Genomic DNA, 23,810 nt, shown 5'->3' with positions numbered 1-23,810 from the left:
CGATCGATGCCTGTCGATTCTTCAGATGCTCTGGATCGTCAACAGACGTGCTTGAGAGGATGTTGAAGATCTTCCTGAGATTTTGTGGGCTCACGACACTCGTAGCTCACTTTCTCACTTTCCGAATTCCAGGCTAAAACTCTAGAGAACTCACTGGAAACCTTGCACCCACTTTTCTTTCTTTTCTTTCTTTTTCTCTTGGAAGGATATGGACTTCCTTCTCACGCACAAAACTTCTCACGCCCCAAAATTTTTCTTCAAAAATCTTCTTCATACACACCCCACTCCACTCTTCCTTTTATAACAACATCAAATGTCTTATCCAAAAGAAAGGATAAAGATGAGTAATTACACATTTGAATTCAAATCAAATTTTGAATTCAAATGGACACCAACTCATCTCTTATCCACTAAATGCATGAGGCATGGCTTAAATTGTGCATGGAGTGATTTTATGAGAAACTTTTTCTCATGTAATAAATAGGACATGAAAAAAGGGATAAGGTACAAAGATTGAGTGCCCATTCAAATTCAAACTTTATTTTGAATTTGAATGGCCAACCAATCATCCTTATCCATTCATATGGCACATTAAAGTGGGCCGTGGAAAGGGTTTGGCATGAGAAAATAATTCATGAGAAGTTCCTTCTCACGAATTCAAATGGGTGCAATGGAAGTGAGGTGGCGCATGGAGATTGGGTCAAGGTGGTTTAATTATTTAAACCAACCTAATTGAACCAAATAATTTATGTCCAATTAGACTAATTTAAACCCAACTTAATTAGGCTTAATTAGGCTCAATAAAATCTTAATCAAATCAGGAATTGACTAAGCCCAACCCCTAATCAAATCAGGGACCAAACCATCTCGACGATTAGGTCAACTCTTAGCCTAATCGGGTCAAACCCAACTGAATCCAATTCAATTGGACTTGATCTAAAAATAATTACTCAATCAAATTGAGTTAATTAGCGATCAAACTACTAATTAAACCTCTCATAAATACTGAGTCCAAATCCGATGGGCAATCGGGCATCAGAATTCATCGATATGTAACCCTGATCGAAAAGTCCCAACCAGTGGGACTCTTGACCCCGGTACCCATAATGTATGGAATTTGTGATCAGAGAATTCTGATTCTTGATCACTAAGTCTCAAACATATAGGATTCTACATCAGCCATCAGATCAGATAGGAACCTCTAATGTGTGTGACCCCGCAGGTTCGAACCTAAGTCGGTAGCACAGGAACCAATTTCTATACTAATCGAAGTGATCATCTAGCAATGGTACCCGACGTCCGGATAGGTCGAAGAGTCACAATCGCAACACTCAGAACCTACATGAACATGGTTACTGTATAATTTATCCTTTTGACCCCTGTGTTTAGGATGACTCAGGATTAAACTGTCAACCCTGATCAGATCATCCGAATTGTGCTCAACTCAAACAGTCCTGTGACTCCTCACAAGGACTACCCTGGCCAAGGTTTTGCTAAATTGAAATACGACTGTACACAGCTCTTAAACTGGAGTGATCAATCCCATCTTGACACACGCACCGACAAGTCAAGTACTTGACTACATCCAGCAGTCTTCCGTCACTGAATTAGAAATTCAGGTAGTCCAGCGCCTAAGTGCTGTAAGTTGCTTGCAAGTCACCGTGGCGGTCTCAGGTCGGAGGGACATTTATTCCTATATTCCATCGGAGCAAATCTTGATAGCAGAAATAGCTCCGAAGTCGGTCACGTTCAGTACAGATATACCCTTACATCTCACCTGTATGCCATACCAGTGTCTCCACACTCGTTGGTTAAGAGGACAACCAACCTATATGGCACACAATGACCTATGCTTGATAAATGTTGTCGTCCTTGGTAACAACGTATCATTTGGTCGCAAACAGATTTAAAGACTAAACGACAAATCCTCCTTTGTCGAGTCTATATAGTCCTAAGGACTTCACCACAACATAGGAGTTGGAAGATGAAATATTTTGTGATGAAAAATATCAAAATAATTTTTATTAATTCATAATTCATGTATATATACAAAAATGAGCACAACCGTCAACAGGCTGACGATTGGTTTTGAGACACTATTCCCAACAATCTCCCACTTGGCCTAAAGCCAATCGGTGCAGTATCTAATACCCATCTTTGACTTGTAGTCGTCAAACTCCTTCACCGCAATGGCTTTAGTGAATGGATCGGTCAGGTTCTCCTCTCCGTCGATCTTCAGAAGGTCGACGTCATCTCGATCCACAATTTTCTGGATGAGATGGTAGCGACGCAGAATATGCTTCGTCCGCTGATGTGCCTTTGGTTTCTTCGCCTGAGCAATGGCTCCAGAGCTGTCACAGTAGAGCAAAACTGGACCAACAAGGGAGGGTGCTACTCTGAGCTCGGTGATGAATTTCCTCAGCCACATCGATTCTTTGGCAGCATCTGATGCAGCGACATACTCTACCTCGCAAACTGAATCAGCCACTGTGTGCTGCTTGAAACTTTTCCAGCAGATAGCCCCACCATTAAGGGTAAAAATAAATCCCGACACACTTTTGCTGTCATCATGATCAGACTGAAAACTAGAGTCTGTAAACCCTATAAGTCTCAAGTCTGATTCACCATAAACAAGCCACTGGTCCTTAGTATTTCTTAAATACTTCAGGATGGTTTTAACAACCTTCCAGTGATTCTCCCCTGGATGAGATTGGTTTCTACTCACTACCCCTAGTGAGTATGCCACATCTGATCGTGTATATGTCATGGCGTACATGATAGATCCCACTACCGAAGCATATGGAATCCTACCCATATGCTCTCTCTCTTGAGGTGTTGTCGGACAATCCCTCTTCGAGAGAGAAATTCCATGGCCTATGGGAAGATAGTCTTTCTTGAAATTCTCCATGCTGAACCTCTTCAGCATAGTATCAATGTACGTGGACTGAGATAAACCAAGCAACCTTTTAGATCTATCCCTATAGATCCTCATCCCTAGGATGTAGGAAGCTTCTCCCAAATTCTTCATGGAGAACTGTGATGACAGCCAAATCTTTATTCCCTATAATGCAGGGATATCATTCTCATTAAGAGAATGTCATCCACATACAATACAAGAAATACTACTACTGGATCATTAGCCCACTTATCAATGTAGGGCTCTTCTCCATTCTTAACGAAGCCATACGTCTTGATCGTCCTATCAAAACGTATGTTCCAACTTCGGGATGCCTGCTTATGTCCATAAATGGACCTCTGTAGTCTGCACACCTTAGACTCATCTATGGATGTGAATCCTTCAGGTTGTATCATATACACCTCTTCGTCCAGCTCTCTATTTAGGAAAGCTGTCTTCACATCCATCTGCCAGATTTTATAGTCCAGATGGACAGCTATCGCAAGCATAATCCGAATGGATTTGAGCATTGCCATAGGAGAAAACATCTCGTCATAGTCTATACCATAACGTTGACGATATCTCTTGGCAACCAGACGGGCTTTATAGGTTTTCACCTTTCCGTCTGCGCCTCTCTTCCTCTTGAAGACCCATTTACACCCTATGGGTTTTACTCCTTCGGGTGGGTCAACCAATGTCCACACATCGTTGACCTTCATGGACTCCATTTCGGATTTCATGGCCTCTAGCCATTTCTCAGAGTCGGGTCTCTGTATTGCATCCATGTAGGTGATCGGATCCTCATCATTTTCATCAAGTTTGATAGGATCGTCATCCCGGATCAAGAAACCATAGTATCTATCCGGTTGACGTGGTACTCTACCAGATCTCCTTAAGGGTGCTTGAACAATGGGCTCCGGATCTGATCTAATCAAATCTGGTTCAGGTTCAGCAACTTGTGTCAATTTTTTCATCTATCGAACTTCATCAAGTTCGACCTTAGAGGCAACAGTCCCTTCATCAAGGAACTCTTTTTCCAAAAAGATTGTCTTAAGGCTGACAAACACTTTTTGCTCATCAGCTAGGTAGAAGTAATACCCTTTGGTCTCTTTTGGGTATCCTATAAAATTATACTTGTCAGACCTAGGTCCAAGCTTGTCCGTAATTAAACATTTAACATAAGTCGGACACCCCCAAACCTTAAGGTGCGAGAGTACTGACTTACGTCCTATCCATATCTCATATGGCATTTTGGTTATAGACTTACTCGAAACTCTATTTAGAAGGTAACAAGCTGATTCGAGCACATATCCCCAGAGGAAGATTGGCAGACCAGCAAACCCCATCATGGATCGAACCATGTCCAACAAGGTCCGATTCCTCCTTTCAGATACACCATTATGTTGTGGTGTTCCAGGAGGAGTCCACTGAGAGAGAATCCCATTCTCTCCAAGATATGTCAGAAAATCATTGGAAAGGTATTCACCTCCTCGATCAGATCGAAGAGTTTTAATACACTTTTCAGTTTATTTTTCTACCTCATTTCGAAATAGTTTGAATATTTTAAATGACTCCGATTTATGCTTCATTAAATAGACATACCCATACCTCGATAGGTCGTCTGTGAAGGTTATGAAGTAGAAATATCCACCTCTTGCACTTGAGCTCATGGGTCCACGTACATCAGAATGTACCAAACCCAAGAGTTCACTGGCTCGCTCACCATTTTCAATAAAAGGTGATTTGGTCATTTTACCAAGAAGACAGGACTCACAGGTTGGAAGTGATTCACAATCTCCTACTTCAAGAATTTCTTCTTGAGCCAACCTGTTTATCCTGTTCTTATTGATATGACCTAGCCTACAGTGCCAAAGGTAGACTTCTGACACATTATCTATTCTAGGACGTTTACCGGAGGTTTGAACCACATTAACAGGTTGTGATAGAAAGTAAATTCCATTATTAAGTTGTCCAACAAACATTATAACACCATTCAAAATGATATTGCAAACATTTTCTTTTATTAAAAATTGATAACCGTTCATGGCCAAAAGGCCTACAGAAATAATATTTAATAAAAAACTTGGACAATAGTGACATTCACTCAGAATTATGTTTCGAGAATTGATTACAAGGTTCATGATTCCTAATGCTAGAACTGAAACTTTGCTTCCATCTCTAACGTTCAGGAACCTCTCGCCTTCATCAAATCTTCTACTGACCTGCAGACCCTGCATCGAATTGCAAATATGATAAGGGCTTCCGGTATCCAATACCCAGACAGTAGTATCACAAATGAAAAAATTGTAAGGTGTTATCATATAAGTACCTTGCTTCTTCTTCGGCCTGTTCGGGTCCAGGGAGGCAATGTATAGAGGACAGTTCCTCTTCCAGTGCCCCTGCTTCTTACAAAAGAAGCACTCTGTCTGGCTCTGGTCGGGCTTGCACTTCTTGGTCTGACCCTGTGCAGACGTCCTAGCATGCAGCTGCACCTTCTTATTCTTCTTCTTCTTGTTCTTCTTCTTTCCTTTCTTAAAGGGTCGACGACCAGAAAAAGACCCTCCCACAACATTCACCGACTCCTTATGGAGCTGGTGATCCTTCTCAAAGTTCAGCAGCAACCCCAACAAGCCATGGTAGTTCACTGCAGGCTTTGTCATCCAAAAATGAGTAAGGAAGGGGAGGAAGGACTTGGGCAATGAATTAAGGATCGCATCCTTACCGAGCTGCTCGTGCAAGGAAAAGCTCAGTTTACTTAGACGCTCAATCATTTCGATCATGTACAGTACATGATCAGTGACTGAGGCTCCATCCCTCATCCGAGCATTAAAAATGGCATAACTAGTTTTGTACCTTTCAACGTCGTCAAGCGTGCCAAAGGAGTCATTCAACATTTGAAGCATCTCCTGTGGTTGGGCGTTCTCGAATCTGCGACTGAACTCATCATTCATTGCCGCCAGCATTATGCACCGGACATTGGTGCGGTCGTTGAGCCACTTCTGGTAAATATCTCGGACCGTCCCTCTAGCGTTCAAGAGTGGCTCCTCAGGTGTCGGATCCGTTACTACATAAAGGATCCACTCATGCTCAAGGATGATTTTTAATTTTCGATACCAGCTATCGAAATTAGGTCTCATGAGCTTGTCATTATCTAATAATGATCGGAGGGACAAGGTAGTGGCCATAGCTGCATAAAGAAAAATCAGACCTCTATTAGTACATAAATTATAAATACTAAAGACTTGGACTTTAGTCTAAAGTTTCTCCCAATATTTTTACGAACTGGTAGCCTCAACCTCCAATTCGAAGAATTACTTTAATTCTTTAGTGGGTACTAGAATCCACACAGACTATACACGAGCCCAACTTTGGTTGGTCAACCCATGTGCATCTATGGGTAGGTTCATAACCAGTTATTTCTCTAAACAACTTCTAGTAATTGATTTTGCCCCAGAACCTAATCAGTAGGCTTTGGCCTCCACTGAAAAGATCTGGTTAGGTCCAACCATTAACATGATTTGATTTGGTGAATCGGACCAATAAATGATCAGGCCCGACTTTGGCCAGCCAACCTGACCACCATCAGAAAGACTCAAACCAAATTATCATATTATGAATGATAATTTCATTAGTCAATAAGCACCAGGCCTTTGAGCCTCCAATGATTATTAAACTAATGGACTCATTATCACTCACTTAATGGGAGGCTATGACTTAGTTATCAATATAACTTAATTATTTTTAGGGACCTAATAATTTTTGAGAATTTTATTAAAGGATAGATAAGAAGAAAATATCCAACTAATTTCAATCCTCCCACTGACTTCACCAAGTCAGATTAAAAAGGATTTACTTAAAGCTAGCATTAGGAGCACCTAAATCAGTCAAACTGATTTATCTAATGACATAGGTGAGCCCTAATCATCAAGTGATCTAATCAAAATCTAATTCATCAGGTTGGCCAGGTAAGTGAGATCAGTGGTGGGGATAAGCCATTAACTCGTCAGAGATCGAATCGCTGCGAGTAGCTCCCACTTAAAAATCACTGGTCAAACTGCCAAACTTACCTGAGACACCAACCGGTTCATTAGTTTCAATTTGATCAACTTAGTAAATTGGGTTCCATCGCGTAGCCATGAATTAAGTCCATCTTGGTCTAGTTAAAGACATGGACCCATTCAACTACAACTATTGGAGTTGAGTCTAGAGTATCCTTGACCTAATCTAATTCAGCTTTTGATTAGATTTGACCAATTAATCTAATTTATTCTATTTCTTTAAGCTAACCTTAGGTCTAACCCAATTATGGACCTAATCCATCTAACCCATTGACCCACAAGTTTATGCAATTATCTTAGGTCTTAATTCACAATTCTAAACCTACTAGACAACACTTAATTCTTTTAATTAAGTATTTGGGCTGATGGGTCAAGGTTTGGCATTTCAAAAATAATTTTTAAATTTGAAAGATTTTATTTTCTGTTCACCAAATATGTTGACTCATTTCACAAATAGATCAGCACATTTCATAAATAGCAATCCTATTGCTAATTACATAACAGAAAATAACTCAATCAAAATAAATCATGAATATTCCTTGAGATCTAATCAAACACATTCATGATAAATTTCACAATTGAACCTTTATAATTAATTCCTTTCGCTGCTTCATCTGCATGGGATATAATTGCAGCGGCACCCCTACTGCCATAGGAGACCCCATCGAATGAGAGGAGAGGGCCTTTAAACCCTGCTTTTCTCCTATGACCAGACAGCCATGGCAACCAACCCAATTCGATTACTTGCTACTTGGATCAAGTATATCTAAATATACCAATTTCAAAATTTAAATTTTAAATTTTAAATTTTTGAATTTCAAATTTTGAATTTCAAATTTTGAATTTTAAATTTTGAATTTAAAATTTAAAATTTCAACCAAATTTTGAATTTTGAATTTTGAATTTCAAATTTTTGAATTTTGAATTTCAAATTTCAAAATTTAAATTTTAAATTTTAAATTTTAAATTTTAAATTTTAAATTTTAACTTTTAGATAACAACTTAATCTACGCATGCAAATATATATATCATATCTAAGAACCCGCTCTGATACCATTTGTGGGAAAATTTAGTGCAGGGGTAAAATGATAATTTTAAAACTTTTTCAAAATTATGATTTTACAGCGAAAAAATATTAATTAATCTAATTAATTAATATGAATTCACCCTACACTAGGATCTAAATATGATATATAGCATGCATGCATTTAAATTTGAATTTCAAATTCAAACAGTAAACACTTTACTGTAATGTATTCAGAACACAATACCTTTGTACGGATAGTAGATCGCCGCAATCTGATCACCGTCAGGAGAGTCTGATCATCGCGATGCAGCCACACAGCGTGTCTGGCCTCTACAGATCGTTCACATGAAGCTCTCGATCTGATCGACTCCTCACGAGTGCTAGCTCGTTATAGAGCCTTTTTGACGACCGATGCTGATCGAACTCCTTCGATCGATGTCTGTCGATTCTTCGGATACTCTGGATCATCAACAGACGTGCTTGAGAGGATGTTGAAGATCTTCCTGAGATTTTGTGGGCTCACGATACTCGTAGCTCACTTTCTCACTTCTCGAATCCTAGGCTAAAACTCTAGAGAACTCATTGAAAACCTTGCACCCACTTTTCTTTCTTTTCTTTCTTTTTTTCTTGGAAGGATATGGACTTCCTTCTCACGCACAAGACTTCTCACGCCCCAGAATTTTTCTTCAAAAATCTTCTTCATACACACCCCACTCTTTGTTGGAGCACGATCCCGGCTCCTCCCACGGACCTTGGGTGCAGCGGAACCAGCAACGAACAAATCTGGAGACTTCTGGACTCGATCGAAGGTCCTTGATGAAATCAGCCTGGTTGCTGTCTTCTTCGTCAGCCTTTCATTTCAGATGAAGAACACCACTAAGATCACCTCTAAAAAATCCAAGATCTGGTACCCAACCAGATCAGGCCTGGACCGAGGTCTTCCAATTTGTAGATCTTGAATCAAGACGTTCTAGATAGAGAAGAAGGTAGATAGAACCAGACCTTGTAGATCTATCCTGCTGCAGCCTTTCCTGTAGATCTGTTGATGGAGATCTCACCTATACCTCAAACGACCTCAGATCAACTCCAGATCTGAGAGAAACTTGTACCAACCTCGTAGCAAGAGATTTCAAGTCCTGGACCTGATATTTGGGTGGCTACAAGAGAGGGAGAGGTAATATGGTTGGCGGCACAAAGGGGGAGGGGCTCAAAACCCTAGCGCCTCCCTTGCTTTTCCTGCCTTCTATAGACCTAGCGGCAAGAAACCCTAGGGTTTCTTGCTCCTGGGGCGTGGAGAATAGCTGAAGAGAGAGGGAGAAGAGAGAGAGAGACTTGGGAGAAAGGGTTTTCGTATTTCTTGGCTTAATCAAACCTATACAGTGCATGTATATATAAACACAGGGTCAAGTGATCCAAACCCAAAACTCCCTTGACCAACTCTATGGGAGATTAGGTTAACCCAAGCCCATGTACACCCATGACTTGACCTAATCTCACCTATCCTGGGCCCAGACCTGGCTCAAAAAGAGTTGGTCCCTTGAGGCCCACATAACCTAGACCTCAAGAACCCAAAAGGCCCTCAGCCTTTCAACCAAGGGCCCAACTAGCCCTAGAGCCTCCATGAAGCCCTCATGAATGATGGACCTTGACCTTAGCCTTGGTGCCCTAGGCCTTGGGCACACCACCTGGATCACAACAATCTCCACCTTGGTGTCCCAAGGCCTCAACCAGCTTCACTCTGTCCATCAGCCGAATCAGCTCAACACATCTCTGAAAGCTGTCCCGTGGAAGTACCTTCATAAGTGCATCAGCTGGGTTCTCCTTGGTGTGTACATTTACCAGCTCCACCTCGCCATCCTCCACAAGCTCCCTAATCTGATGATACCAAATATCGATGTGCTTTGTCCTTGCATGATAGACTGAGTTCTGTGCTAGTAGAAGTGCACTCTGGCTGTCACAGTGCACTCTAATGGCCTCCTGAGTAAGGCCCATCTCCGTCAACAAACTCTTCAGTCAAATTACCTCCTTAGCTGCTTCTGTCAGCCCGATGTATTCCACCTCTGTAGTGGATAGGGCCGTGATAGGCTGCAGACTCGATCTCCAAGAAATAGGACCTCCATACAGGCTAAAGATGAAACCTGTCGTAGACCTCCAGGTATCCACATCTCCACCGAAGTTTGCATCTACATAACCGCCAATCAGCCCCTGAGCCTCCCTAGACATGTCAGAGTATCCCACTGCACATCCTCGCTGTCCGTAGCAGATGCCAACTCCAACTGAACCCGTCAGGTATCTGAATATCCACTTCAGAGCTCTCCAGTGCTCCCTGCCAGGCTGCGCCATGAACCTGATAACCTGACTCACTGCATGAGCGATGTCTGGCCCATAACAGACCATCGCATACATCAAGCTCCCAACTCCTGAAGCATAAGGAACCGTCTCCATCTCCTAAGCCTCCACCTCAGTCTGTGGCATCATGGTCTTCGAGAGTCTGAAGTGATCGGCAAGTGGCAGCTCCACCGGCTTTGCTCCCTTCATCCCGAACCTCTCTAAGACCTTCTGTATGTAGCCCCCCTGAGATAGATGCAGCACCCTCTGAGCTCGATCTCTGAAAATCTCCATGCCTAGGATCTTCCTTGCAGGGCCCAAATCCTTCATCTCAAACTCCCGAGATAAGGATGCGTTCAGATCCTGCACAACCTTCCTACTCTTGCATGCTATAAGTATGTCATCCACATACAAGAGTAGGAACACCCTAGAACCATCCTCAAGAGATTGAACATAAACACAGGGATCAAACTCGCACCTGAAAAGTCCAATGCTGCGCACATAAGAGTCAAACCAGTTGTACCATTATCTCGACGACTGCTTCAGCCCGTACAGCGACTTCTGCAACAAACAAACCTTTCCCTCTGATCCTGGATCTCTGAAACCGGGTGGCTGCTCCATGTAAATTCTCTCCTCCAAATGCCCATGGAGGAATGCCGTCTTGACATCCATCTGCTCCAGCTCTAAATCCTGAGCTGCTACAATGCTCAGCAACACTCTTATGGAAGTATGTCTGACGACGGGAGAGAAGATCTCACTGAAGTCGATGCCTTCCTTCTGGGAGTATCCCTTGGCCACTAACCTCGCCTTGAATCTGATACCTCCCTGCTCTGAAGGCCCTTCCTTGTGACTGTAGACCCATTTGCAGCCAATGGGCCTCTTCTCCTGTGGCAACTGCACCAATCGCCACGTCTGGTTCTGGTGGAGAGACTGCATCTCCTCGGACATCGCCTGGACCCACCGCTCTCTGTTTTGGCTCTCAATAGCCTCCTGATATGTATATGGGTCTCTATTCACTATCATCAAGGCATATGACAGTGTCTCCTCGAAGTCATATCGGTCCGATTGCCTGATGGTCCTCTTGGGCTTGTGTAGGATAACATCGATATCAGTCCTCGGTCCAGCTCGCTCCTGCTGGACCTCTTCGCCTCGATCATCTGTTTGAGTCCTCTCCACCTGTGGAGACACCTTAGGTAGGTTCTCCACCTGAATATCATGTCCTCCCGTAGTACCTGCAAGAGGCAAAATCAAAGAGGTAAGCTGTCCAGCAGCGCCCTGCTGGACCTCCTCCTGCTCCTGCTGCTCCTCCATGCCTGCTCGCCTCCGTAGGATTGACTCCTCATCAAAAGTCATATCCTGACTAATGATGACCTTCTTTTCCAAGGGATCCCACAGCCTGTATCCCTTAACTCCTCGCGGATAGCCTAGAAACACCATCTTGCGTGATCTGGCGTCTAGCTTGCTCCGCTCACCAGCTCCAATGTGCACATAGACCGTGCACCCAAATACCCGTAGATGGCCCAGCCCAACTGTCCTCCCAGACCACACCTCCTCTGGAAGCCTGCCATCCAACCTGATGTGAGGTGATCGATTGTCCAAGTAACCCACTGCGTCAACTGTGTCAACCCAGAACTCCTTTGGAAGCCCTGCCTGCAGCCTCATGCATCGTGCCTTTTCCAGAAGTATTCTGTTCATCCTCTCGGCCACCCCATTCTGCTGTAGAGTCCCCTTAACTGAGAAGTATCTCCTGATCCCACACTCCTCACAATAATCCTGGAACTCTCTGCTGGTGTACTTTCTGCCATTGTCTGACCTCAGACACTTCACGCTCCTCCCCTGCTCCTTCTCCACCTCAGCTCTCCAGATTTTGAACTTGGTGAAGACCTCAGACTTCTCTCTCATGAAGTAAATCTAGAGTTTCCTTGAGAAATCATCAATCATGGTCATGAAGTATCTGGCCCCATTCCTAGCTGAAACTGAGGCTGGTGCCCACACATCCGTGTGTACTAACTCCAGAGGGGCTGCACTATGGGTTGTACTGATGTTGAACTGAACTCTCCTCTGCTTTCCCATCTGGCAAGGCTCACAGATCTCTCCTGTAGCACCATCCTCCAGATCAGAGATGAGTCCTCTCCTGCTCAACTCCCTCATCCCCTTGTCACCCATGTGGCCTGGGCGGTAGTGCCACATCCTGTAAGCCCCCTGTTGGTCCTGTGCTGCAACTGCTGCATCAGACTCTCCGGTCACCACAGATCCCTCCATGCGATAGAGATTATTGTCCAACCTTCTGCCTCTCATCACCACCATAGCTCCATTGGAGATGTTTAATACTCCACTTCTAGCCCTACTGCTGAAGCTATATCCACTGCGCTCCAAGTAGCCTAGTGACACCAGATCCTTTTCCAGCTCCGGGACGTGCTTTACATTTGTCAATATCCTTACAATTCCATCAAACATCCTCACCCTGACTGTCCCTATCCCAGCCACCTTGCAAGGATGATTATCGTCTAGAGTCACTGATCCCTCATCTGTCTTGGTGTATGTCGCAAACCAAGACCTGTGTGGTGTGTAGTGATGTGAGCACGCAGAGTCTAGTGTCCACTCCTCTGTGTAATACCTGTGACCATCTGATACCACAAGTAGATCATCCTCCACCTGCTGCCCAGCAACTGCACTCACTGATTCTGAGCCACTTCTTTCTCCCTTCTTGCTCTTCCATAGTGGACATTCTCGCTTGAAGTGCTCGAACTCGTTGCACTTGAAGCATTTCATCTCTTTCTTTCCCTTTCTGGACTTGGACCGCCCCTTGGACTTGCTTCTGCCTCTGCCTCTACCTATCCTCTCCCCTATTGCCAAACCCTCCTGGGGAGCCCGATCTCTGGTCAACTTTTTTCTTTGCTCATTAGACCTCAGCACCGAGACCATATCCTCATATTTCAGAGTCTCCTTGCCGTAGAGCAGTGTAGTCACCAAAGAGTCATATGATCCTAGCAGCGAACACAAAAGCAACAGGGACTTGTCCTCCTCATCCAGCTTCACCCTGATATTCATCAACTCCGTGCACAACTGGTCGAACCTCTGAATGTGGCCAATCACATCAGATCCCTCCTGCATCCGAAGACTGTACAACCTCTTCTTCAGCATTAGCTTGTTGCACATATTCTTCCCTATATACATGGTGTGCAACTTCGACCAAAGGTCCTTCGGGGTCTTTTCTTCCAGCACTGAATACAACGCCGCATCCGCCAAACATCCTCTGATCACCGAGCATGCTTTCTTCTCCAATGATGCCCACTGTCTATCTGTCATTCCCTCAGACTTCTTATCCAAAGCCTGATCCAGATCTGCTTGCACCAGAAGATCCTCCACCCAAATTTTTCACATGAAAAAATTTCTCTTGCCATCAAACTTTTCGAAATCGACCTTCATATTGCTGCCCATGACTGGATCCAAGCCAAACAAGCAATATAAAATCAAGAAGTGTAGAATATACCTTGATGGTACCTTACTGAAAATTTTCAGCACTTGGGATCTTTAACTTTTCATGCTTGGAACCGCTTCCTCACCATCGTGGCTCTGATACCAACTGTTGAAGCACGATCCTGGCTCCTCCCACGGACCTTGGGTGCAGCAAAACTAGCAACGAACAAATCTGGAGACTTCTGGACTCGATCGAAGGCCCTTGACGAAATCAGCCTGGTTGCTATCTTCTTCGTCAGCCTTTCATTCCAGATGAAGAACACCTCTAAGATCATCTCTAAAAAATTTAAGATCTGGTACCCAACCAGATTAGGCCTGGACCGAGGTCTTTCAATTCATAAATCTCAAATTAGGGTATTTTAGATAGGGAAGAAGGTAGATAGAACCAGACCTTGCAGATCTGTCCAGCTGCAGCCTTTCCTGTAAATCTGTTGATGGAGATCTCACCCGCACTTCAAACGACCTCAGATCAACTCCAGATCTGAGAAAAACTTGTACCAACCTCGTAGCAAGAGATTTCAAGTCCTGGACCTGATGTTTGGATGGCTGCAAGAGAGGGAGAGGTAATATGGTTGGCGGCACAAAGGGGGAGGGGCTCAAAACCCTAGCGCCTCCCCTGCTTTTCCTGCCTTCTATGGACCTGGCGACAAGAAACCCTAAGGTTTCTTGCTCTTGGGGCATGGAGAATAACTGAAGAGAGAGGGAGAAGAGAGAGAGAGACTTGGGAGAAAGGGTTTTCGTATTCCTTGGCTTAATCAAACCTATACAGTGCATGTATATATAAACACAGGGTCAAATGACCCAAACCCAAAACTCCCTTGACCAACTCTATGGAAGATTAGGTTAACCCAAGCCCATGTACACCCATCACTCAATCTAATTTTACCTATCCTGGACCCAGTCCTGGCCCATAAAGAGTTGGTCCCTTGAGGCCCACATAACCTAGACCTCAAGAACCCGAAAGGCCCTCAGCCTTTCAACCTAGGACCCAACTAGCCCTAGAGCCTCCATGAAGCCCTCATAAATGATGGACCTTGGCCTTAGCCTTGGTCCCCTAGGCCTTGGGCACACCACCTGGATCACAACACTTTTCTCCTCCTTTTATAACAACATCAAATATCTTATCCAAAAGAAAAGATAAAGATGAGTAATTGCACATTTGAATTCAAATCAAATTTTGAATTCAAATGGACACCAACTCATCCCTTATCCACTAAAGGTGTGAGGCGTGGCTTAAATTGTGCATGGAGTGATTTCATGAGAAATCTTTTCTCATGTAATAAATAGGACGTGAAAAAAAGAATAAGGTGCAAAGATTGATTGCCCATTCAAATTCAAACTTTATTTTGAATTTGAATGGCCAACCAATCATCCTTATCCATTCATATGGCACATTAAAGTGGGGCATGGAGAGGGCTTGGCGTGAAAAAATAATTCATGAGAAGTTCCTTCTCATGAATTCAAATGGGTGCAATGGAAGTGAGGTGGCGCATGGAGATTGGGTCAAGGTGGTTTAATTATTTAAACCAACCTAATTGAACCAAATAATTTATGTCCAATTAGACTAATTTAAACCCAACTTAATTAGGTTTAATTAGGCTCAATAAAATCCTAATCAAATCAGGAATTGACTAAGCCCAACCCCTGATCAAATCAGGGACCAAACCATCTCGACGATTAGGTCAACTCTTAACCTAATCGGGTCAAACCCAACTGAATCCAATTCAATTGAACTTGATCCAAAAATAATTACTCAATCAAATTGAGTTAATTAATGATCAAATCACTAATTAAATCTCTCATAAATACTGAGTCCAAATTCGATGGGCAATCGGGTATCAGAATTCATCGATATATAATCCTGATCGAAAAGTCCTAACCAGTGAGACTCTTGACCCCGATACCCATAATGTGTGGAACTGATGATCAGAGAATCCTGATTCTCGATCATTGAGTCTCAAACATGTAAGATTCTACATCAGCCATTAGATTAGATAGGAATCTTTAATATGTGTGACCCCGCAGGTTCGAATCTAAGCCGGTAGCACAGGAACCAATTCCTGTACTAATCGAAGTGACCATCTAGCAATGGTACCCGACGTCCGGATAGGTCGAAGAACCTACATGAATATGGTTACTGTATAATTCATCCTTTTGACCCCTGTGTTTAAGATGACTCAGAGTTAAACTGTCAACCCTGATCAGATCATTTGAATCATGCTCAACTCAAATAGTCCTGTGACTCCTCAAAAGGACTACCCTAGCCAAGGTTTTGCTAAATTGAAACACGACTGTACACAGCTCTTAAACTGGAGTGGTCAATCCCATCTTGACACACGCACCGACAAGTCAAGTACTTGACTACACACAGCAGCCTTCCATCACTGAATTAGAAATTCAGGGAGTCCAGTGCCTAAGTGCAGTGAGTTGCTTGCAAGTCACCATGGCGGTCTCAGGTCGGAGGAACATTTATACCCATATTCCATCGGAGTAAATCTTGACAGCAGAAATAGCTTCAGAGTCGGTCACGTTCAATGCAGATGTACCCTTACATCTCACCTATATGCCATACCAGTGTCTCCACACTCATTGGTTAAGAGGACAACCAACCTATATGGCACACAACGACCTATGCTTGATAAATATTATCGTCCTTGGTAGCAACGTATCATTTGATCGTGAACAGATTTAAAGACTAAATGATAAATCCTCCTTTGTTGAGTCTAAATAGTTCTAAGGACTTCACCACAACAGAGGAGTTCATTAGAAGATGAAATATTTTGTGATGAAAAATATCAAAATAATTTTTATTAATTCATAATTCATGTACATATACAAAAATGAGCACAACCGTCAACAGACTGACGATTAATTTTGGGACACTATTCCCAACACCGACCTCTACAAATATCCATCGGGATCAACCTTGGATCATTCTTCTTATCTTCTCCAAGATGATCTACAGCCTTTCTAGATCCTAGATCAACTCTTGATCTTCTTCCTCACAATCTCAATGCTTGAGATCTCGCTTTCTTCTTTTCTTGGCACAAAACAAGATTTGCCCAACTACCTTAGGCTTGTGGAGATGACGACGCCCAACTACCTTAGGCGTGTAATAGAGAGGAGAGGGAGAGGGGGCGTGGAGATAAAGTAAGAGCACAAATTTTAAATTTGTGATTCACCTAGACCCTAGGATAAGAGCTTCTTAAATAGAGCTCTTCATCTTAGAGTCTAATTTGGAATCCAATTGGGTTAATAGGTAAGTCTTTATCATATAAAGACTAATGCCTTATTAGCTGATCTTCTTTCGAAGAAAATTGAGCCCATATGGAATACAATCTCCCCAAAATAGGAAATCAGAGTGGGCACCAACGTTTGGCACCCCTCTTGATCTTATCCACACAAGAGAGAGAGGGGGTGTGTGGCCTCTCTCCCTTCTCCTTACACAAAAATCAGAGAGGGGTGCGCGCCCTTCTCACTCTCCATGTGAATTCCAAGGGCGTGCACCCATGGAACCTTCCAAAAGAAAAGAGGGCATGCACCCCCTCTAGATCTCATCCAAAGGTGGCGTGTGCCCCACTCTCCCTTCCAAATAATCCATGCCAAGAAGGGAAAGTCGAGGGAGAAAAATAAGGAGGGCTTGCGCCTCCTAATTGATTTGATCCAATCCTCTTGGGTGCCCAATTAAGTGCCCCTCTAAACCCAAATTAAAATGAATTTGGATTAGGAATAAGGCTAGACACAAACTTAATCTAATTCTTATCCAATAAGGAATCCAAGTCCAAAGAAGAAATTGGTTTAACCATGTGCTAGCATGGTGCACCTAAACCCCATAGGATTTTATCAAATCCTAATCCAATTGTGACTTCACAAGCCTAATTGATCAATCCAAGATTAAATCCCTTAATGTGTGATCCTAGGTTTAATTCTGTATGATAATGGGATATGTTGTGATCTCTATCACCAACATTATCGAAACTTCTTTCGATGGATCAGAACTCTTTCCAACTCAGCTAATTAGAACTATTGATCATCGACATAATTCTAATTGATCTCATAATCCATCAGTGACATATAGCAGTATGTAGTGGCAATCCATTAGAATTGAAGAAATAAATCTCTAGATGCAGTTATTGTGTGATTTGATTCTTCTATCATGAGTCTCGATAGGATAGAGGTCAAGGATAACTTATCAAACCTCATTCTTGTCATATGTTAAAATCAATCGATTCAAGTCTGATGTGAAATCTTATGAAAATACCTTTTCATCATTCACATTGCCATAGCCATGGGCTTTGAGATTTGATAAGTATAATAAATATCTCATAAAAAGTATTAAAATATTCATTAATTGATCTTTATTCTTTAAGAATTGATGCTTTTATTTGTGTTTTGTAAGCAAGATGATCGCCTATGCAATAAGCCCAATTTGCCGATTGAAAGGGAGAAAATCCAAGCAAAAACAAGCCCAAAACCCATTCAAAAATGGCTCAAAACCCATCTAGTCCATTGTGGTTCATAGAGCAGGCACGGTCCATGAAACAACAGGTGTGGCTCATCGAAACAGAGGGCAGCTCATGCGTGGTGCATAGACAGCGGCACACTTGGTCTACATGTGGTTCACATGATCAGGTTCCCCGATCTTTTATCGCGATGCACGGAACAGAGGGGGCTAGTTTTTGCACCATCGGATGGCTAACAGTGATTCAAGGCATGATCGGATGGTCAGGGGAGATCGCCGGCTGAAAAACAGAATCGGGGAAGGATATTTACATGATCCAACAATCCAAAATTGATCTGACATTTGATCCAATAGCCAGAAATGAAGCTGACTTGATCTGAGACTATTTGAGCTTGATTTTGGGCTATTTGATCTCGATCGGATGGCGGGCGTGGGTTGAGAAGTTTGAACATGATTTAAAACCCAATACAACTTGATTTCAGCCAGATTTTACTCTATAATAAGGGGGGACTATAGCAACAATAAAAAAAAGCAAAGAGAGGCAGCAACAGGCTGTCAGGAAGTAGTTTTTATTTTTTTTAGATTTTGTTTTAAGTTTTGAAGGGAGAGTGGAGAAGAAAAAGATTGCTTCAGAAAGAGAAGATGCTGTGACAGAGTTTCAAATCTTTCAAAAGATGTATCCAGGAGTCATGCTTGGCTAAGATGCAGTCTGTAGGGGAGTACAAATGTCCTTACATACTTTTATATATTTATTTTCTATTCTCTATAATTAATAAAATACTTTCAAGTTCTATTTAATTTTTTTTATGCTTGATTCCTGAATAAGTTACCTATAAGTGGGATGGGTCATGATCTTGACAGGATATGGTCCATGCTCAGTAAAAGTAACCTATTCTAGGATGTGATATTTACATAATCTATTAGGATCTGTACAATCTAATCATTTGATAACCTATACTTATGGAACGGGTCATGATCTTGATAGGATATGATTCATACTCGGTAAGATAGCCTATGTTAAGGATTTATTTGCAAAACTCCTAATCGATTATAAATTTAATTACTTAGAAAAAAGATAAATATCAAAATTTATGTCTGTAAACATCTAAAAATCTGAAGACATCTTTTTTGTTATCTATTTCTCTCAATTTCATCTTTTAAGAATCAAACTTTCTATTTTGCTTAGTTAATTGCATCTCAGCCCTTTGATCCCTGAGGAATCGATCCTGATTCATCCTAACTACATAGTAGTGAATTAGGTTTACTTTTTATCATCTACGACAATGATCAAATTTTGACACCGTTATCGGAGATCATTGACATGGTTGTGTTGACTAAGCAAAAAATAAAAATAAAAATAAAAATTTAGTGTTTATTTTTATCTTATATTGCTTTACTGCTTTCTAACTAGATTATTTTATTTGCATGCATAGAAAATTTTTTGCTTCCTATAGCCTAGTGATTTACTGCTTTTCATAGCTTAGAATAATTTATTATTCTGAAAATAGATTTGATTTCTTGTACTATATCTAGTTGCCTTACATTCCTAACTTAATTTAGTTTCTTTTTTTTTTAAGTTTAGACCCTTTAGATCTTCTCACACCTAAGTAACCTAATTTAAAATTTACCTTTTATTCCTTATTATTTTAAATAACCTAACATAAAAAAAAATAAAATATTCATCACATAACACTCAATTAATATAGAGAAACCTAAAACATAATAAAAAAAAAATATATATATTTAGATACTTTTTCTTTGTTTAGTATTTTCATAACACATCTTAAGGGCACAAATCCTAAACAAGATAAGATAAGAATTTCATCACCCTTTTTTGGCCCGTAAACCACAATCCTACATTCTACATTGATCTAAATTTTAAATTAAAATAAATTAGATGTTGGCCCCTAAGGACTCTCGAGCTCACTAAAACAAGAAACTCTAAAAGTTGGACCAGATTAGGGTTAGTCAGTTTAACTGATATTTAAGAAAGTGGTTCAGAGACTATATCTCAAAGAAAGGTGATTATTTAATTAATTTTATTCACTTATCTGATCAATTTTAATTGGTGTCTAAGGAAAGCAACAAGGAGACCCTCAACAACCTTATACTTATCTGACTAGTTGAGTGGCTAATCTCTTACTTAAGTACTGAAAGATAACCTTAGCAGTTAGGAGCTATCTAGATCTAGGATAACTTTTAGCAGGATTGATTGCATAACTTGATTGCTAACTCATAATTTAAATCTAATTAAAATATTTTTCTCGATCATCTCTAGATTTAAGACTCCTTAGGACTCATTTTTAGAAATCCTTTCTTATCTATCTCTCCTTTCTCTTCCCTTTTCTTCTATAAAAAAAAATTAGAAGAAGATTGTTCTGATCTAGACCCCTTGATGGCATATCTGAATATCAGAACAATCCAAGATGGATCTTAATAGTAGATTCAATGAGATGTCCTGCATATTAGATTATCTAACAGCCATCAGACACTCTCCCTATCCATCTTATCTTTCTGCGCAATAAGTTTGCGCAATATTTTTTAGCCCCACTTACTTTGCGAGTGAATGCCCAACCGTACACTAATTTTCTGAGTCTATGTATAAGCAAATTCATCAAGATCAAACCTAAATGGCCTACAAATCAAAAAATAATCCATTCTTCAATGTCTATAATTCAGATTGGAGGGCTCAACCAAATTTTTCGTGAAAACCACAATCAGTGATTATCCCATGGTTATCCTGGTGACACAAAGATCTACATTTGTGGATGCACCTTATTGCGACATGCCTTACCCACACAATCAACTTTCTCCAATTAATGATGACTCAATTTTTGAAGAGAGATTTCAGCAAGCATTAGACATGATAGAACTCTACAATCAATACAACAATCAGATCCTACAATCCTTAAAAGAACTAGAAACCTAAATCAGGTAAAAGGAGGAGGAAAGAGAGATGTCTGGTCAATTCGAGAGTGATTCTGAGGGACAATGTCTGGCTAAAAGTTTTAATGTCCCTAAAATTGTTTTGAACAATTGATTATGACTTTCAAAAATAAAATGATCATAGAACAATCCTGCACAATCAAAAAGGCCAACACTGATAATTCAACTAAGAAAAATATATTTAGGAAAGAATCAGAATGGTGGGATGAACTAATTTCATTATCACCTTATCTACCTATAGTCCCATTCCCAAGTGCCCAAGAATCACCAATTTCTTTTAGTGAAAAGGGAGAACAAATTGATAAAATGATGGAAGTATTTGAGACTTCTCAAAAATCACAAATATATAACACAATAGAAGAAGCTACACCCACAATTTTTTCCCAAGATTTGTTAAACCCCTGTTAGGCTCATTTTGGGATGGATGATTGTGATGAAGATGGGTATATTATAGAAGTAAATGACCTACACCCTACCCCAAAATTACTTTACTTTGAATCGAAAAATATGAGCCACCATCTAGCCCTCCAACAGCTTCCTTGTTAGAATCACCAACTATTCTAGAATTGAAACTACTTCTTGACACACCCACAGATATTCTATCAGTGATCCTTAACTAGGAAGCCCAACTTGTAGGTGTTCTAAAAGCACATAAAGAAGCTGTTGGGTCAGATATTACAGCAATGAGGGATAACGATTTTAAGATTTTTATGACTGATTTTTCTATATTCGGTACTACTTTTGAGGACTACCTTCAAAATTTATCTATAATACTAAAATGATGTATGGAGATAGAGTTAATTTTAATTTGAAAAAAGTACCAGGTTGTAGATCGAAAATGGATTATGCCAAGACATAGCATACTTGAGATAGGGATTGGTGTAAATCAGGCTATGATTGAAGAAATTTTTAAACCATCACTGTAACACCCCGAATCGAGATCATGGTATCTTAGGAACTTGCATGTACACTAGCATTCACCTTGGTATGTGGCACAGCATGTCATTCATGATGCACTTGAATATTCAAATGTTAGGTAGTAGCAAATCCTAGATTTAGTCATTAATTAAGAGAAAAATGATCGAGGAATGATCAAAAAAAAATTGAGGAATTGAACCGATACTTTTTCCTGAAACAGGGATCTGAGTTGACTCAGATTTCAGTGGAGTCAGTTCGACGGTTGGAAAATAGTCAGATGAGGTTGAAATTTTGGACATTTTGGGTTTCAATTTAAAATAAATCTATGGAGAAATGACTAAACAGCTTCACTCCATAAGTAAAGGATTGAAAATTTTCCTAGCACCATATCAGCAAATCCATAATTGAGTGGCTTTCCTAGGGTTGACACGTAGCAAACCAAATCTTAGTTTATTTTTCATTCCAAAGCTTAGTCACCAATCCTTCTTGCTACTAATTTTGTCTCTAAGCTAAACCAGGAATGTTGGAGCAGAAAGGGAGGCTAGAAAGGGAGGTATCTTTAAGCAGAATTTGAAGGGAATTTAGTTAAAATAAAGGTTTTATTGGAAACTAGGTTAGAAAAGGAAAAAAAATTGCTGTTGGGAGAAAAGAAAGAAATTTGTGTGGGTAGCAATCGGGATTTAATCATTTGAGGTAAGTATTTTTGATCCTTAAACTGAACTTGTACTAAATGTTGAATGATTTCTATCTAATATGAGGTTTAGATGACTGAAATTGTGTAATTTCTTATTTAAAAATCAGAAAATAAGAGCTGTTACTAGTTTTCTTGAAATTTATCTGAATTATTTCAGAAAAAAAGGTTTAAGTTAGAATTTGCTGAATATGAAAGGAGTCATGAAGGAGAGATATGGATTGAATTGCTAGAATTCTCAAGTTATATTGAGGATTAGCTAACTCTAGATAAAGTAAACAACATAGAACTAAGCGAAAGATAGAAAAAGGGCTAGAAACTAAGCATATAAGGCAAAGTATGCATCTTCATCCTCATGTATCATGTAGTACTATAATTGATAAGTGTGTATCTACTTCTTATAGAAGAAAAAGAAAGCCCAAAGGGGGCTTTGGATCAATCGAGCACCAAAGTGGTGCAGTAGCTATCTTGAGGTGAGTGAAATTTCATCTAACTCTGGTGTTTCCTTATATTTTGATATGAACAAGATCTTATCTTGAAAAGAAGATCAAATTTCTATTACTTTATAGCTTATACACTTATATGAAGCATGAAAATAAAAGTGTTCTTTTGATAACCTATGAATACAGCTTCTATATGTATAAGTGTTTAAGATTCGAATAGCATGACAAATTATGGTTTGGAATGTATTGAAACAACTTATCAGCATTTGAGTTTTATCAAACACATTTTCAACAGGCCATCCATAGGAGTGATCAACTTTTTGGGTGTCTCTAAGTATCAACAGTACCTCCTTGCAAAATATTATGCCCATGGGGGTCTAGTTGTATCAAATGCACCACATCGATTGTCCATAGTAGGGGTGCGTTATAGAGTAGTCGGCGGTAGCCCAGCGGTACCTCCTTACGATCGCGTATGTCCAGTGGGGTCCAATTTTATCTGAGCACCATATCAATTGTCCATAGTAGGGGTGCACTATGGTGTAATTGACTGGAGCCTAGTTA

Source organism: Elaeis guineensis, chromosome 16 (genome assembly GCF_000442705.2).
Source record: "Elaeis guineensis isolate ETL-2024a chromosome 16, EG11, whole genome shotgun sequence".
NCBI lineage: Eukaryota > Viridiplantae > Streptophyta > Magnoliopsida > Arecales > Arecaceae > Elaeis > Elaeis guineensis.
This window is presented reverse-complemented; position numbering follows the sequence as displayed.